Source organism: Oryctolagus cuniculus, chromosome 3, assembly GCF_964237555.1.
Source record: "Oryctolagus cuniculus chromosome 3, mOryCun1.1, whole genome shotgun sequence".
In the NCBI taxonomy this organism is placed as follows: domain Eukaryota; kingdom Metazoa; phylum Chordata; class Mammalia; order Lagomorpha; family Leporidae; genus Oryctolagus; species Oryctolagus cuniculus.
The window spans coordinates 151,802,888-151,820,703 of NC_091434.1; positions in this window are offsets into that span (position 1 = coordinate 151,802,888).

Genomic DNA, 17,816 nt, shown 5'->3' on the forward strand with positions numbered 1-17,816 from the left:
CAATCTGTAGTTTATCAATTAACTTCATTTTATGGTTGTCTCAGAGGTGATTTTTTAAAATGAGGTCAGATTTCAGAATCATAAACATTTTGTGTTTTCTTCAAATACTTTAGTAATTTGTTTTTAATATTCTTTTAACTTATTTATTTTTTTAAAGATTAGGCCAGTGCCACTGCTCACTTGGCTAATCCTCCGCCTGCGGCGCTGGCACCCCAGGTTCTAGTCCTGGTTTGGGTGCCGGATTCTGTCCTGGTTGCTCCTCTTCCAGTCCAGCTCTCTGCTGTGGCCTGGGAGGGCAGTGGAGGATGGCCCAAGTGCTTGGGCCCTGCACCCGCATGGGAGATCAGGAGGAAGCACCTGGCTCCTGGCTTTGGATCGGCGCAGCGCACCGGCCGTAGCAGCCATTTGGGGGGTGAACCAACGGAAAGAAAGACCTTTCTCTCTGTCTCTAGGCAGAAGCAGAAACAGAGAAGCCTTCCATCCACTGGTTCATTCTCCAAATGGCTGCAATGGCTGGAGCTGCACCTATCTGTAGCTAGGAGCCAGGCATTTCTTCTGGGTCTCCCATGCAGGTGCAGGGGCCCAAACACTTGGGCCATCTTCCACTGCTTTCCCAGGTCATAGGAAAGAGCTGGATTGGAAGTGGGCAGCTGGGACTCAAGCTGGTGTCCACATGGGATGCCGGCACTGAAGGCAACAGCTTTACCCACTATGCCACAGCGCTGGCCCCTTTTAAGTTTATTTTTGATTATGATGTAAACTATAAGTTCCATTTTCCCCCAGAAAGTTAGTCAATTTTCACATGCCATTTATTGAGAAACAGAGTTCTTTTACTGATTTGAGCTGTCAGCTTTACTGTAAGTGACATTTCTGAGATTCGATTTTATCTTTTTCCCGTTAATGTGTTTGTCTATATGAATGCCAAAATATATCATTATGTTTTGATTATCAGAAGTAAAATCCCATAATTACTCTTCTTATGTAAAAATCTAACCGCTAACCCTTGTTATTCTTTCTCACACATGTATTTGAGCACCAGCTTGTGAGCATCTTTACCATGTTGAGTCTTCCCACTGAAAACTAAGGAGCAGAAATGCATTTGTGTAGATTTCTAAGTCGCTGCTCCTGCAAGCCTTGCACATTTCCTACTTATTTCAGTATTAAAGCATGTTTTGTTCCTACTGTGAATGAGATCCTTTTCACCACTAGGTTTTGTAATTAATTATTTCTAATGTTCAGGAAACTTTCATTTTTTTATATTGACTTTTTTTAACTTTTATTTAATGAATATAAATTTCCAAAGTACGGCTTATGGATTACAATGGCTTCCCCCCCATAACGTCCCTCCCACCCGCAACCCTCCCCTTTCCTACTCCCTCTCCCCTTCCATTCACATCAAGATTCATTTTCGATTCTCTTTATATACAGAAGATCAGTTTAGCATACATTAAGTAAAGATTTCAACAGTTTTCTCCCACACATTTTATATTGACTTTTATATAGGACCACCATGTTATACTCTTAAAGTCCTCTCTTAATTTTTAACTGTTGCTTTTATCCTCTGGTACTTTTGGTATATCTCAAACTGAAGATCCATATTTTCAGAATATATATTACCTAGGCATATTGAGGATATTACTGGAACCTATTTAGAAAGTATGTAACTCTTATTTGTAAAACTCACAGGCTCAGGGCTTCCACGTGTAGTTTCCTTGTTTGGTTCAGATTTTCTCGTAAAAGTCAACTAATATATTCTTTCTTTTTAACTATATTTTATTCTATTTTTCTCACATACATAGAAAAAAAGCGATTTTGGAATTCAATAACTGGTTCCAAATTCTATCGCTTAACAAAAAGCCACCAGTGAAACTTACAGTAAAGAATGGATAAATTACAAAGAAAAGGTGTCCCTAACACTGAATCAGTAAGACAGGAGGAAATCATTATCAGCTTGACGGCCACACAGCCCACTTCTATTCTTAACCGGCCTGGGCCCTCCACCCAGGAGTGGCCTCCCTGCTCAGAGCCTGCTTCCCCACCTATAGAAAAGTGCAGCAGGCTTCCTCTGAGCTGCCCTGCGCTTCAGCTCCCCAGGCCATGCTTCCTGTGGGAGGGATTCCTGGGGCTGGAATCTTTGCTACCTCCCCTTTCCAAAGCTGACTGCCTGGACCTGTACATGCTAAAAAATATAGAAAAATTAGGATCAACAACTATCAGGTGATTTGTCCCTCCACTGTCTCTTCCAAGCAAAGGGTGTATTGCCTTCAACTTGTACATAGAGGGTGTTGTACATAGAGGGTGTCTGGCTTTTTGCTTGGAGGTACAGATCCAGTGAGAGACTTCTGGATGGGAAGATGTCACACTCTATCTACATGTATTGGTTCATGATGCACGGGGTGGAAGTGCAGGCAGTTGTTAACACACAAATTGAAATGCCCACATCCCATATTGGGCTGTCTGGGTTTTTTAGTCCTGGCTCAGCTCCCAGTTCTAGCTTCCCGCTCATGTGCCTGCTGGGAGGCAGCTGGTGATGGCTCAACTAGTTTTGCCCCAGCCCCACACATGGGAGACCTAGATTGAGCTCCAGGTTCCCAGCTTTGACCTGGCCCAGGCCCTGCTGTTGCAGACATTGGGAATGAACCAGTGGTTGGGAGCTCTTTCTCTATGCTTTTGAAATACAAAAAATGTTTAAATGTCATTTGTGAAGCATAAATCTCTTAAGAACCCCTGAGTGACTGCATGTGGCTTCCCAAGGCAGTAGAGGGCAGGTCTGAGGCTGCCATATTCAATGAATAATTTCTGCCATGAGTGTGGGAGGGAAAGTTGTGGGCTGCCCAACAAGCACTTGCCATCTTTGAATATAACTGACTCTTTGTTTCTGAGATCGGTCTGTACCCTTGGAAGTTTTATTCATTTGTAGATATCACATATTAATTAAAGATAGCATTGCTATTTAACATGGATCAACAAAGAGGCCTAACCAGGAAAGCACTCTTAAATCTAAGAAGCCTTAATGCTAAACATTGAGTCCATAAATATATGTCCTCAATAAAGCTTAATCCAGACAACATTGAATGCTTATAAAAAAGTATTTATTTCAAGTTATTTTAATTGTACATACTTATGGGATACACCGTGATAACTTGATATACTTGTGAAACACAGTATCACAGTTGTGATCTTCCTTACTACCATGAATAGCAGCAATGGGGCAGGTGTTGTGGCACGGCAGTTTAAGCTGCTGCTTGGGATGCTTGCATGCCATATTCAAGTATTGGTTCTAGCCCGCCTACTCTGGTTACTGACCCAACTTCCTGTTAATGCATCCGGGAGGCAGCATACGATGACCAACTATTTGGGATCCTGCCACTCACGTGGGACATCTGGATGGAGTTCCAGGCTGCTGACTAGCCAAGGCAGTTGTGATCATTTCGGGAATAAACTAGAAGATGAAAGTTCCATCTCTCACTCTCTCTCTCTCCCCCTCCCCCTCATCCTTCCATGCCTCTCACCCTCTCTCCCTGTCACTTTGCCTTTTGAATAAATAATTAAAAAAAAAAAAGAGTAGTGGCAATAGGTGGTGGTGTTTGATCTAGCAACTATACTTGCTACACAAATCAGCTCTGCTTGCAATTCCAGCTTCTGCTAACACAGACCCTGGGAAGCAGCAAGTGATGGGTCAAGGGTTCCTGCCACCCATGTAGGAGACCTGAATTGATTTCCGAGCTCCTAGCTTCAGTCCGGCCCAGCCCCACCTATTGCAGGCATTTGGGGAGATAATAAGTAAATGGAAGCTCCCTCTCTCTCACTCTCTCTCTCTCTCTGCTTTTCACATCAGTAGTTTTTTTTTTTTTAACAAAATAGTGGTAGCAATAATAGTATTATTAATAACTCTCAAAATACAACTTGATATATATTGAGGTTGCAAATAGTATGAGCCAGATATTTTCAGATCAAATTAGAGGATTTCATTGTAACAACTCAAAACATGCCACATGGCTGAGATAAGCAGATTCTTTGTTTTTTGTTTTTGGTTTTTTTTACAAAACAGTACTTTTATGTTTTGTACGAATATCATCACCCAAAAGTTAGACTTTGCAAAATATTGGAGAAACATTGAATAACCTAATGAGGTGCATCCGTAAACACTGGGAAGCATGGTAACGATTATAGTTGAATTTTTTTTAAAGGAAAAATATAGTATTTCTTAATTTTTTAAAAGAATTATTTTTTTTAACTTTTATTTAATGAATATAAATTTCCAAAGTACGGCTTATGGATTACAATGGCTTCCCCCCCATAACGTCCCTCCCACCCGCAACCCTCCCCTCTCCCACTCCCTCTCCCCTTCCATTCACATCAAGATTCATTTTCGATTCTCTTTATATACAGAAGATCAGTTTAGCATACATTAAGTAAACATTTCAACAGTTTGCTCCCACACAGAAACATAAAGTGAAAAATAATAGATGATTTTTTAAATGATGATGAAATCAGATCAGACCTATTGTCATGTTTAATCCCAGCGAGAGTCAAGTTGGGAATTGCTAATTTCTTCTTCTTTTTTTTTTTAACAGAAGATCAGTTTAGTATACATTAAGTAAAGATTTCAACAGTTTGCACCCCCATAGAAACACAAAGTGAAATATACTGTTTGAGTACTCGTTATAGCATTAAATCTCAATGTACAGCACATTAAGGACAGAGATCCTACATAAGGAGTAAGTGCACAGTGACTCCTGTTGTTGACTTTACAAATTGACACTCCTGTTTATGGCCTCAGTAATCTCCCTATGCACCAGTCATGAGTTTCCAAGGCTATGGAAGCCTTTTGAGTTCTCCGACTCTTATCTTAGGTCATAGTCAAAGTGGAGGTTCTCTCCTCCCTTCAGAGAAAGCTACCTCCTTCTTTGAAGAGCTGTTCTTTCCACTGGGATCTCACTCACAGAGATCTTTCATTTAGGTTTTTCTTTTTTTTTCTTTTTTCTTTTTTTTTTTTTGCCAGAGTGTCTTGGCTTTCCATGCCTGAAATACTCTCATGGGCTTTTCAGCCAGATCCGAATGCCTTTAGGGCTGATTCTGAGGCCAGAGTGCTGTTTAGGACATCCGCCATTCTATGAGTCTGCTGAGTATCTCGCTTCCCATGTTGGATCACTCTCCCCTTTATTTATTCTATCAGTTAGTATTAGCAGGTACTAGACTTGTTTATGTGCTCCCTTTGACTCTTAGTCCTTTCATTATGATCAATTGTGAACTGAAATTGATCACTTGGACTAGTGAGATGGCATTGGTACATGCCACCTTGATGGGATTAAATTGGAGTCTCCTGGTATGTTTCTAACTCTACCATTTGGGGCAAGTCAGCTTGAGCATGTCCCAAATTGTACATCTCTTCCCTCTCTTATCCCCACTCTTATGTTTAACAGGGATCACATTTCAGTTAAATTTCAACACTTAAGAATAACTGTGTATTTATTTGAAAGGCAAAGTTACACAGAGGCAGAGAGAGAGAGAGAGAGAGAGAGAGGTCTTCCATCTGCTGGTTTATTTCCCAGATGGCCGCAGCAGCAGGAGCTGGGCTGATCCGATCAGAAGCCAGAAACCAGGAGCTTCTTCCAGGTCTCCCACGTGGGTGTAGGGGCTCAAGGTCTTGGGCCATCTTCTACTGCTTTCCCAGACTATAGCAGAGAGCTGAATTGGAAGTGGAGCAGCCAGGACTCAAACCAGCGTCCATATGGGTTGCTGGCACTGCAGGCAGCAGTTTTACCTGCTATGCCACAGTGCTGGACCCAATAGTTGAATATTTAAAAAACAAAAAAAGTGCAGGGGCTGCACTGTGCTACAGGGGGTTAAACATCATCCAATATGAGCACTGGTTTTCATCCCAGCTGTTCCACTTCCAGTCCAGCTTCTTGCTAAATGTGCCTGGGAAAGCAACAGAAGATGGCCCAAGTATTTGGGCCACTGCCACCCATGTGGGAGACCCAGATGGAGTTCTAGGCTCCTGGCTTCAGCCTGGCCCAATTCTGGCCATTTCAACCATTTGGTGATTAAACCAGCAAGTGGAAGATCTCTCTCTCTCTCTCTCTCTCTCTCTCTCTCTCCACTTCTCTTTATCTCTGTAACTATGTGTTTCAAATAGAAAAATAAATCTTTTAAAAATGTTTTAAAAATTTAGGAGCATGTAATTATGGTTTGGGATACATCAGGAAAACTGACTAAGCAGAGAAAGAATTTGGTGGCAGGGGTGGAGGTGGGGGTGGGTGGGAACACACTGGAAAAATCAGCTCCCAAGCATCACACGGAGCCATTCCCATACACCACCAACAGACACATCTGAAATTTTAGTTTTAAAATTAACAGACCTCTAAGATAATTTGCAACAAAAGATACAGTATGTGTAGGAAGCCTAATGAATAGACCCTGAAAACCAGACAGAGATGGATCTGAGCAGCTCCCCTTCCTTACCCCAGGGCGGCACACAGGTTAAGATCATGAAAAGTTTCTTGACATACGACGTAAAATGGGGTCATCACTATGCCTACCTCAGAAATAATGTGAAAATTAAATAAATACATACACATGAAACATTTAAACCCATTTCAAGCACATGATTTTCACTTAAGAACTGAAAAGAAAATACAATGCCATATGATTTGGTGAATAGTTCTATTTAGCCACACAAATGAACAACAAAGTCATGCCATCTATTTTCTAACGCTGGAAAGATACATAACCAGGGGTGTAGTGCAACAGTTCCTAGCACTTAATTTACTTGGTCTTCTCATGGTGATTTCTTGCATGATACAGCAGACACTGACATAGATTTCAATGCCTCTTCATTTTTCACAGGCTTATGCTCATAGAAGTAACTAAGGGACATAGGTTGCATGACAAATGGACGGCCACAAAAGACTTTTTTATCACTGTAATAATTGTTTAAGGTATAAATGTATGGGTTTTAAAATTTTTATCATACATAATAGTTTCTTTTATGCACAATATGTTTTTGGTTGTCCTAGATAATTGAGTTTAGAAGAAAACTAGGCACTTGTTCCACAGATGTGGTAAGGAATTGAGATGGCTATGTATAGCATCTGTATTAAATGACATTATTTATGGACAGTAGTCATCATCATCATTTTAACCACTATATGAAGAATGAAGCTATGAGCACAATAATCCAGCTTAAATATCAAATCCCAGTACTGTTTGAGTCCTACATGACCATAGTCTACATTACAATATAGTATTGTAGAATTTTAAAGGTAAAGAGATCTTAGAATCCAAGTAGTCTAAACTACCATGATTTCACACTTGAGTAATCTGGGATTCTAAGTAGTGAGCATAAATTATTTTAGGGGCAGAAACTATGATGTCACAGAATTCCATGAAGAAACCAGGCCCTTAAATTCTGCCCAGTACTTGTCTTTTCAGTTATTCCAAATGACCTCCTTGTTGCATGATTTAACGTTTCCTCCTCTGAATTAACATTGGATGGTGATTGAAGTGGATGGTATGCTTCATTTATGGATGGTAGGTGAAAATCATTAGATTACGTCTGATTAAATGCTAAGTATCTTCCTTGGCTAATTGCCTCTATGTATTTTTCAAATGATTTATTGTACCAAGACTCTCAATGATTTGTACTGGCCAAGATGCAAGTGAAGAGGGGCTCAGCTGCAAAATCAGGGGTGTCCTTAGTAACATGATTAAAGTTTTCCCCCATAAGAGCTTAACAGAACGGAAATTGAAGTGGAGATTTCTTGCTTCCTTTTGCCTGCAACCCATTCCTGTTGAATCCTTGCTTAAAACCATCTTGTCATCTTCATCCCTTGAAAGATACCCTACAAGATTCTATCTTTGTGGGTGGCACTTCTTGGAGATGAGCATTTGAAAACACCAGGTTGCTCTTCAGCACTGTCAGGTCTAACCACAGCGTCAATACCATATCACTAAAGGCACATGTATATGAGAAAGAAAGTGGTTTCTGTGTCTATCTTGCCATTGTGGTTTTCAGGGATGAGTAAAATGTACTCAGTATCTCAGTCATTCTGTTAAAGGATCTGTCATGCAGGATACGGATATTTGGTGCTTAACTGCGGAGGGTCCCTCGAAGACTATCCAACCTGCACTGGCATTTCAATAAATCCTGCAAATAACACTATGTTCTGCCTCAACCCAGTGACATATCAAAAGCCAGTCTGCTTTTTTTTTTTTTTTGAGGAATTTCATTTGCTACTAAAAAGCTAAAAATATCTCTCACCAATAACAGAGTGAAATTAATATCAAGAGTTTGAATGCTGGCAGGATTAACAGTCTATATCTCATTATTTAAGTACTCACAGTAGTATTTCTCTTTTGTTTGAAGATTAATTAGTAGTGGGATTGAGTGCCTTTCCCTATTTCATTACGTGGACAATTTCTTTTTCTTCTCACACATTCTCTTTTCTGCAGACTTCACCGATTTCCCCAGGCTACGAGTAATTCCCTTCTCTTAGTTCCAGAAGCATGAGGAGAGCCACAGTAGCAGCCCTGGTGGTACTGTGTCCATGCTGTCCACTTCACACCTGCCCTCACTGGAGCTCGCTCACTGGGTCTCACTCATCTTTCTTTGATGTTGCTGCCTACATACAGAACCATTTAGAATTGTCTGGAAATGTTGGTCCAGGAACTTTACTGTATTCCTTAAAATTAACTAAAAACAAAACAAATGCAGGAATCACAATGTGAAGAAAATTAAATTTTAAATAAAAAGAACAAATAAACAGAACATTGTGTGCTCCTACAACCAAAATATATAAGCAACACATATGTGCATGCATGCACGCAAACACAAACACACACACACATATACACACACACACAGAGTTAGGTTAATCATCCCTTGTCTGAAACTCTTGGGAATAGCTATATTTCAAAACCCAAATCTTTAAATGAATTTTACAGTGGAATAGACTAAATCTATATCTTTTATAGTCTTACCATGGTTTGAGTAAGCACCACAAAATAAACACATTATTGCTTTTGTGGTATAAATATGAATATTCATCCTCAAGAAGAATACATAGTGATCCAAATATCCTCATCAATTCAGTTTGGTTTTACCTCTAAATGGGTTTTTCACAAACTTAACAAAATTATTTGATTTTCATAGATTTTTTTGAATGCTGTAATTGTGAATAAGGGATTGTGGATCTGTGTAACAGAATATAATCCAAACTGCATTTGGAATAGCAGATTATTCTATTATATCTTGCTTATGAAAAATACAAAAACAGGCCGGCGCCGCGGCTCACTAGGCTAATCCTCCACCTTGCGGCGCCGGCACACGGGGTTCTAGTCCCGGTCGGGGCGCCGGATTCTGTCCTGGTTGCCCTTCTTCCAGGCCAGCTCTCTGCTGTGGCCTGGGAGCGCAGTGGAGGATGGCCCAAGACCATGGGCCCTGCACCCCATGGGAAACCAGGAGAAGCACCTGGCTCCTGCCATCGGATCAGCACGGTGCGCCAGCCGCAGCACGCCAGCCGTGGTGGCCATTGGAGGGTGAACCAACGGCAAAGGAAGACCTTTCTCTCTGTCTCTCTCTCTCACTGTCCACTCTGCCTGTCAAAAAAAATATATAAAAACAATAAAATATTCCTCAGATGTTTGTCATTTAAATTGTAGTCTATTTTTGAAGCCTCTACTCCCTTAAATGTAAATTAACCTGATCTTATTAATCTTATCAATAAATTATATTAGTTGGAAGGATAAGAATTAGCAAAAAGTCAAATTATAGAGAAGTTTCTATATAATTATTTCACTAAACAAAATCTCAGAATAATACGAGGATTTTCTCACTGCAATTATTTAGAAAACTACAATTAAATCATAAGGCAAAAGTATCACTCAGCAGGGATTATACTGTGGCCTGTTTATTATTTGTTTCCAATACTTAATACTGCAGAGAATTTTTACAGTGAATCTATGTTTTAAGACTTGGGTTTTATTATTCTTCGAGTATGTGAGGACAACAGATCGGAAAATGCGTGTCTTTGAGACGATGATTTGCGGCAGTTTCCTAGAAGGGAGGCAGCAAAGCGACGACAGGGACCAACTGGGGAGCATGGGGACAACCAGGAGGGAGAGGAGGCGAAGGGAACGTGGGCCAGAGTCTTTGTTGTGGTTTCTCTGGGAAGAGGCTGGTGGAGGAGAGTACGAGGGCTGAGATGGACTGTTTTTCAGTAAGTTGGGTGAGCTTTGGGATATCCTCTGGGTAATTAAGGTAGGTGGACAGAGGCATAGAATGTGAGAGGCTAGTGTGCTCCTGAGGAAGGCAGCAGTTGGCAAAGGCTATGGATTCACTGATTTGACTCTAAAAGGCTCTTGGCACATGAATGAGACCCATGTCTTTCTGTGCTTGAGTATTTCACTTAACATGATGACATCCTCGTTGTTGCCAATGACAAGATTTCACTCTTGTTAATGACTGGATAGTATCACCATTGCATTATATGCACTACCATTTTTTTTAAAGATTTTATTTATTTATTTGAAGGTAGATGTGGGGAGCAACTGGGAGCAACTTGGACTTGACTAAGTTACTGCAATTAAGACTTATTCTATGCATCTGCTCTCCCACAATATGGCGCTGGGAGAGGAGGAAACAGCTTCTACACAGCTGCCTCCAGTTCAACCAATAAACAGCAGGACCTGCTCCTGATTGGAGGAGAGCAGCGTACTCGGCATGTGGGTAGCAGAGTTGGGTTGGAGGAAGAGGACTATAAAGGAGGTGAGAGACAACATGTACCAGGAACATCTATCTGAAGGAACACCTGAGCAGCCCCTGAGAGAGCCGGCCGGAGGTGTGCCGCTCCCCTGCGGAAGTGGGGAAAGTGGCAGGGGGCCCGCCCCTCCACGGAGGTGGAGGGACGGTAGCCAACCCGGGAAGAAGCAGCAGCAAACCCGGGAAGGGCCGAGCAGACAAAAGAACAGCGCAGGGTCCTGTGTCGTTCCTCCACGAAGACGGGGAGCGACATAATGGTGCCGTGACTCGGATAAGAAACCTAGGCAGGGTTTAGTGTCGTTCCTCCACGAAGAGGGGGAGCGACAGTAGAGTTATATGCAGAGAGATGGAGAGACAGAGAGAAAAGTCTTCCACCCACCAGTTCATTCCCCAAATGGCCGCAATGGCCCAAGCTTGGCCAATCCGAAGCCAGGAGCCAGGAGCTTCTTCAGGATCCCATGTGGGTGCAGGGACACAAGCATTTGGGCCACCTTCCACTACTTTCCCAGGTCATATCAGAGAGCTGGATCAGAAAAGGGGCAGCGGGGACATGAACCCACACCCATATAGGATGCTGGTGCCACAGGCAGAGGTTTAGCCCACTATGCCACAGCACCAGCCCCATATCATGATTTCTTTATCCACTCACCAGTTGATAGACACCTGGTTGTTTCCATTTCTTGGCTCTTCTAATAATGTACTATATAGTTTTCCAGGAAAAATAAAAAGGTAGAAAAAAAGGATTTTTGAATGCTTTCACCATGAAGAAATGATAAATATTTAAGGAGAGTCATATGGTTACCCTGATTGGACATTACACAATATTTACCTGTATCAAAAAATCACATGGGGCCACCATTGTGGCATAGCGAGTTAAACCACTGCCTGTGATGCTGGCATCCCATGTGGGCTCTGGTTTGAGACCTGGCTGCTTTACTTCTGATCCATCTCCCTGCTAATGGCCTGGGAAATCAGGCCCAAGTAGGAGACCCAGGTGAAGCTCCTGGCTCCAGTCTTTGGCATGGCCCAGCCCTGGCCATTTCAGCAATTTGGGGAGTAAACCAGTGGATGGAAGACCTCTCTTCTTCTCTGTCTCTCTCTCTCTCTGTAACTCTGTCTTTCACAAAAAAATAAATAAATCTTGAAAAAAAATCACATAGCACCCCATAATAGTACAATTTTTATGTGTCAGCTAATATAGTCCTAGAATGTCAAACAAGGTCCCAAGCATCAAATGCAAATTCTAGAAAATGCTGTTATTATAATCTACAAATTTAAACCAATTATCAATGTAAAAAAAGTACTTCCTTGTTTTATTTAACGGCTTTGTTTTATTACAGACTTTTCATATTCATTCCAAAGAAAAAGTTCATATTGTTGCTATTTTAACCTTTTTTTATTTGTAGTGTAAAAACTGAACGGTGTCCAGGATGTGACAAGGGTTTGGCACTTAGTGCATCCTCAAGGAATGTTAATCCTCTTCCCTCACGACACTTCCTCTCCCTTTCCCTTTTTTCCATTCATTTATCGGATATTTATTGAGAAGCCACTAAATACAATGTGAGACACCAGGGACACACTTAGTCTTCATGGAGTGGACTATGTAACAAGAAGCACAGACGTTCAACAAATAACCATGCACAGGATTCATTGCTTGGCACCTGAGACGCCAGGAGAAGGTACACTAGGAGACATTTGCACCCATTAGTGTGAGTACAAGGGCATATTATGTGAATAATTTTAGCATAATTTAAGACAGTTATTTATTCTTATACATTCTGCAAAGTTTGAACCTGAAATCTTCTGAGTTGGCAAGCAATAGAATGTTTTTTCTAAAAGCAGTATGTAATGTATTTAACTATGGCAGATGAAGAACTTTAAGTACAAGATAGCAGTAGATTATCAGTCTGAATGATAAGTTTTCATTTTCATTCTGCCCTTAGGACAGTGTCATTCTGTTGTATTTATTGAGTACCTACTATATTTATTGGTTTCAAAGATGCTAGGCAACTCAGAGTAATACAAAACTGTGACATACAAGAGTAGTTGAATGATTTTGTAATTTCTTATGTTTTTTCTTTAAGCTTTCAGTCAATAAAATATTTACTAGTATTTTTGAACATATTCAACTACTTACAGACATAATTTTAAAATCTAACCATGAGATATTACAAAATAGTATCATCCTTACCTAGCATGACTGCAGGGTTAACAATTATCAGCCACCATTTAGGAATAAAACAAATGCAACAGAGGCACCTTTTGATTCTGCTGTTGGAAAAGTCACAGCTATCTTCAGCCCTGTGCCTGCTGGCAAAGAAAGGTTTCCTTTGTCCTTGACTTTAGCCTTGCATCCTGGGCAGTGGGGATAGCACAAGACCAGGGTAGGATACCATGGATGCAAATAACACCATCACCTCCGGAACTCTCCTCCCCCTGTCTTTCCTCCCTCTGCCTTGCTTCTTTCCTTCTTTGGTATAATATATAGATAAAAGATATCATATTATATCTTAATCTATATCTATATATACAATATATAGATAAAATATACCAAATTATCTCTGCTCAAAAGTGGCAAAAATAATATTTTTATAAACATTATGAAGTCCTATGTCTAGGAGAGAGCTTAAAAGATATCCAGCCCATTTTTACTTATATATTTGATTATTAAGAACCACATACTGCTGAATGTAGTTCTGAAAAGCAATTTATATGGTCATATTTTTGCAACAATGAAAATATGCTACTTCGCTATAGATTATCATTTCATCGTGAGAGTCTCCATAGACTTGGCATAAATGCTTTCAAATAAAGACTTTTATGAAACATTATCTCAACCATATTAGAGATTATTTTCTAACCAATCTATTGTGAACTTTCGTAGATAATCCTTTCTGTTTTCTTTAATAACTAGTTTCTGAACAGACACCCACAGCAGTTTGCTCTTTGATAGGTTCATTATTAAATGACTTGTTGCACATTATTGCAACAGTAAAATTTAATAAAACATAGTTTTCCCTTTTTTAATATTGGTTTTCCTCTGAGATATTTTGGCATGTAATGTATCTTCCCAATATGACAAAACTTCAGTAAAAGTGCATCTCTCTGATTATAAAAGGGGACTTACCACACTGAGATGAGAGAAGCAATGACTTTAGCTTTATTTTCTATGGGATTTTCCTTTAGTTTCTTTCCTTTTTTTAAGATTTATTGGTTTATTTTGAAAGTCAGAGTTACATAGAGAAGGAGAGACAAAGAGAGAGATCTTCCATCTGCTGGTTCACTCCCCAGATGGCCATAACAGCCAGCTCTGAGCCAAGCCAAAGCCAGGAGCCAGGAACTCCATCTGGGTCTTTCATGAGCGTGGCAGGGGCCCAAGCACTTGAGCCATCTTCTGCTGCTTTTTCTAGGCCATCAGAAGTGGAGCAGTTGGAAGAGAAACATGTGCCCATATGGAGAGCTGGCATCACAGGCTGTGACTTTACCAGCTATTCCACAACACCACCCCATACTGGCCCCCCTTTCAGGTTCTTAATAAAGAGTTGTGTTTGTTCCTTTATATTAAAGCCAAGATGCCTTCCTGGGACTCAGGACAATGAAGGTCTGTTTTGTTCCTATCAGTTTTCAATTTTGGCAAGAACAGTGAGCTCTAAATAAGATTGAAATCTTTCTTCACTTAAGATCCTTGAGATTAAAAGCTAATGATGTCCTAAAATTCAATTAAATAATGCCTTTACCAGTGCCTGGCCCTTTAGGTAAGTCATGATGGGATTGAAGCTGCCAGGGAACCCCACTTCCATCTTTACATTACAAGCAGTCTTCTGGGGGTAGGGGTGCTGGCATTGTGGTACAGTGGGTAAAACTGCCACCTGTGATGCTGGCATCCCATATGAGCACTGATTTCAGTTCCAGCCGCTCCACTTCTGGTCCAACTCCATGACCATGCACATGGGAAAGCAGAAGATGGTTCAGATTCTTGGGCCCTTGCCATGCATGTGGAAAATTTGGATGGTGCTCCAGGCTCCTAGCTTCAGCCTGGCCCAGCCCCACTTGTTACAGCCATTCAGGGAGTCAACCAGCAGATGGAAGATCTCTCCTCCCCTCCTTCTGTCTCTAATTATGCCTTTCAAATAAATAAACCTTCAAAAAAATTTTAAGCAGTCTATGAGGCAGAAGTTAGCCTAGTGGTTAAGATACCAATAGAGATCATGGCATAATACATCAAAGTACCTGGGCTCAACTCCTGACTCCTGCTCCTGACTCTAGCTTCCTGCTATTGCACATCTTAGAAGGCAGCAGGTGATGCCTTAAGTAAATGGGCTCCTGTCACCCACATGGGAGACCTGAATTGAGTTTCAAGGTCTTGGCTTTGGTCTGGCTCATCCCTGGCATTTGGGGAGTGAAACAACAGATAGAAGATCTCTCTTTCTATTCCCCTCCCCCCTTTCAGATGAATAGATAGATATCGCTTGATAAAGAGAGATGCAGTCTATGTAGACTCAATGCTTCCCAAAATGTGATCTCTTTACCACCTGTCTCACAATCCACTACAGTATTCATTAGAGATGCTTATTTGATGAATGTAGTGGGTTGAATACAGTTCCCCACAAAACTGATGTCCCCAGTGAGCCTCAGAGCATGATCATGTTTGAAGCAGAGTCTTTGCAGACAGAATTAGTTAAGATGTGTTCAACCACCATCCAATGACTGGTGTTCTTATATGAAGAGGAGAGGAGTAAGGGTATTCACATAACCCAGGTGAGACTGGCATGTGGCAGCTCTCAGCAAAAGAGCTCCAAGAATTGCTGGTAACCCTGAAGTTAGGGAAGCCCAAGAGACCTTCTTTCCTGGAGTCTTCTGAGGGTGCACAGCCTTAACACACCAGAACTCTCAGAGAATAAATGCTTGTTGTTTTAGGCCACCATGTTCATATTTGTTTGCTATCACAGCCCTAGGAGACTAATACAATAGTCTTAAGCTTCCTGCCTGCATCAGATGCTCACCCAAGTGCTCATCAGCATGGAGCCATTAGAAAAGCAATGCCACTATCATGGGGCAGAGGTTTTCCCAGCACTGTGGCCTGACTCCCACAGGATTCACTCCTGGCACAGGGGTGTTGCCAAGGCTGACTGTCTCTCCCAAGACCCTAAGTTGATCTCATTGCTCCTTTATCATTGTTGATGACTGAGTCCCTCCTTGAAAAGAACCTTGTCCCCTTTTCCCTCTGTTTTCCTTCTACCTTCTTGGCATTCTTTTCCTTCTCTGCCATCCCTCAATGCAGCCTTCCTCAGTGTCCAGCGGGGCTGTCTTCACACACCTTCTGGGAAATGGATGTACTTAGCTTCCAGTACCTCTGCATGCTGACAATTTCTGAATCTTTATCTAAAGCCCAGATCTCTCTTCTGAGCCTCAGATATCTTGAACTGCCTCTTGGACAACTCAGGCTGTTGTGTGCAAACCACCAGATCAACTTTGACATATCCAGTATTGAACTCATTCTTTTCCTTTCCAAGTCTGAAGTTCATCTTGTTTTCCTTGCTTGGTGAATGGTACAATAATCTACTCATTGTCAAAACCAGGACTCTAGTGATTTCCTTAGATTCCTCTACCTGCCACATAGGTAATTACCAAATCCTATTGATTCAACCTTCCAAATAGTTCTTAAGTCTGTCCATGTCGTTTTCCCCCAGAGTCATTTCCCTAACCAGGTCATGAGCATCTCTCACTTGGATTGTGTTAGAGGATCATAACTGGCTTTTTGTCCTCTTTCTATCATATAGTGATCGTCCATCCATATCCTTTATAATGGTTAAAATAATCTTTCTAAAACAAACAAAGAGACAGTACTCTTCAATTGCTCACCACTGACTCAGGATGAAACCCAGCCTCTTCAGCATCAGTCCTGAGCCCCTCCCTAACCTCATCCCTGGCCACCTCCCCAGTGGCATCTGACCCCACTTCCATGTCATATTTATGCTCCAGAGACCCAGAGATTCTTTGTTGCCCCAACACTCCATATTTTACCTTTCTGTTAGTCTTTTACATGCATTCTTATCCTGGCTTAAAATATAGCATATGATTTAAAAAAAAGATTCTTTTTCCCCAAGAAAGGCTATATTATGGCATTGACATCATTATATGAGATGTGAGCCTACCAGCATTACTGGAAGTCCTGGGGGCATAGGTTCTTCGATTAGGTAGGGGAGAGATAGTGTAGATATAAAAGATACCACCTCTGTCCTCAGGCAGCTCATACAATTGAGAAAGAATGTAATATTCTTAAAGAAGGGGAGAAAAAATCCATAAATACTTATATAAAGCTTTACATCTACTGGGAAATATAAATGAGTGAAATTTATCAGATTATGCTATAAAGTACAGGAAGACAAAGACTGAAAGATTCAACAGAGCAGAAGCAGAGGGGGTGAGTTACGCCACATTATGAAGGTCCAACAGGACATGAATAAGGACCTAGATGGGGTGAGAGGAATGAAGAATTCTGATGAAAGAAATAAACACTGGAATAACAATAACTGGAAATGGATCATTTATATACAAGGCTCAATAAGTTCTAATGTGACCAGAGCTATGTAGATTTTTTTTATTTCAAATGCTATTTAATTCAATATATATTTTAAAATAGGACTAGCACACTAATTTCATAGTCGTACCAATACTACTGACACAGGCTAGAAGACAGTTTATTTAATTGCTTACGTATTTATTTACTTTAAAGGCAGAGCATCAGCGAGTGAGACAGAGACAGAGAGAGACAGAAAGACAGAGTGAGAGATATTCCATCTGCTGGTTAACTCTCCAAGTCCCTCAACAGCCAAGTCTGGATCAGGCCAAAGCCAGGACCCAAAAACTCCATCCAAGCCTCCCCTTGGGATAGCAGGGATCCAAGTACTTGTGTCATCTTCTGCTGCCTGCCCAGGAGCATTAGCAGGAACCTAGGTAGGAAGCTGAGCATCTGGAACTCAAACTGAATCTTCCTTATGGGATGCGGGTGACTCAAGTGGTGGTTTAACACACTGAGCTACACTACCAA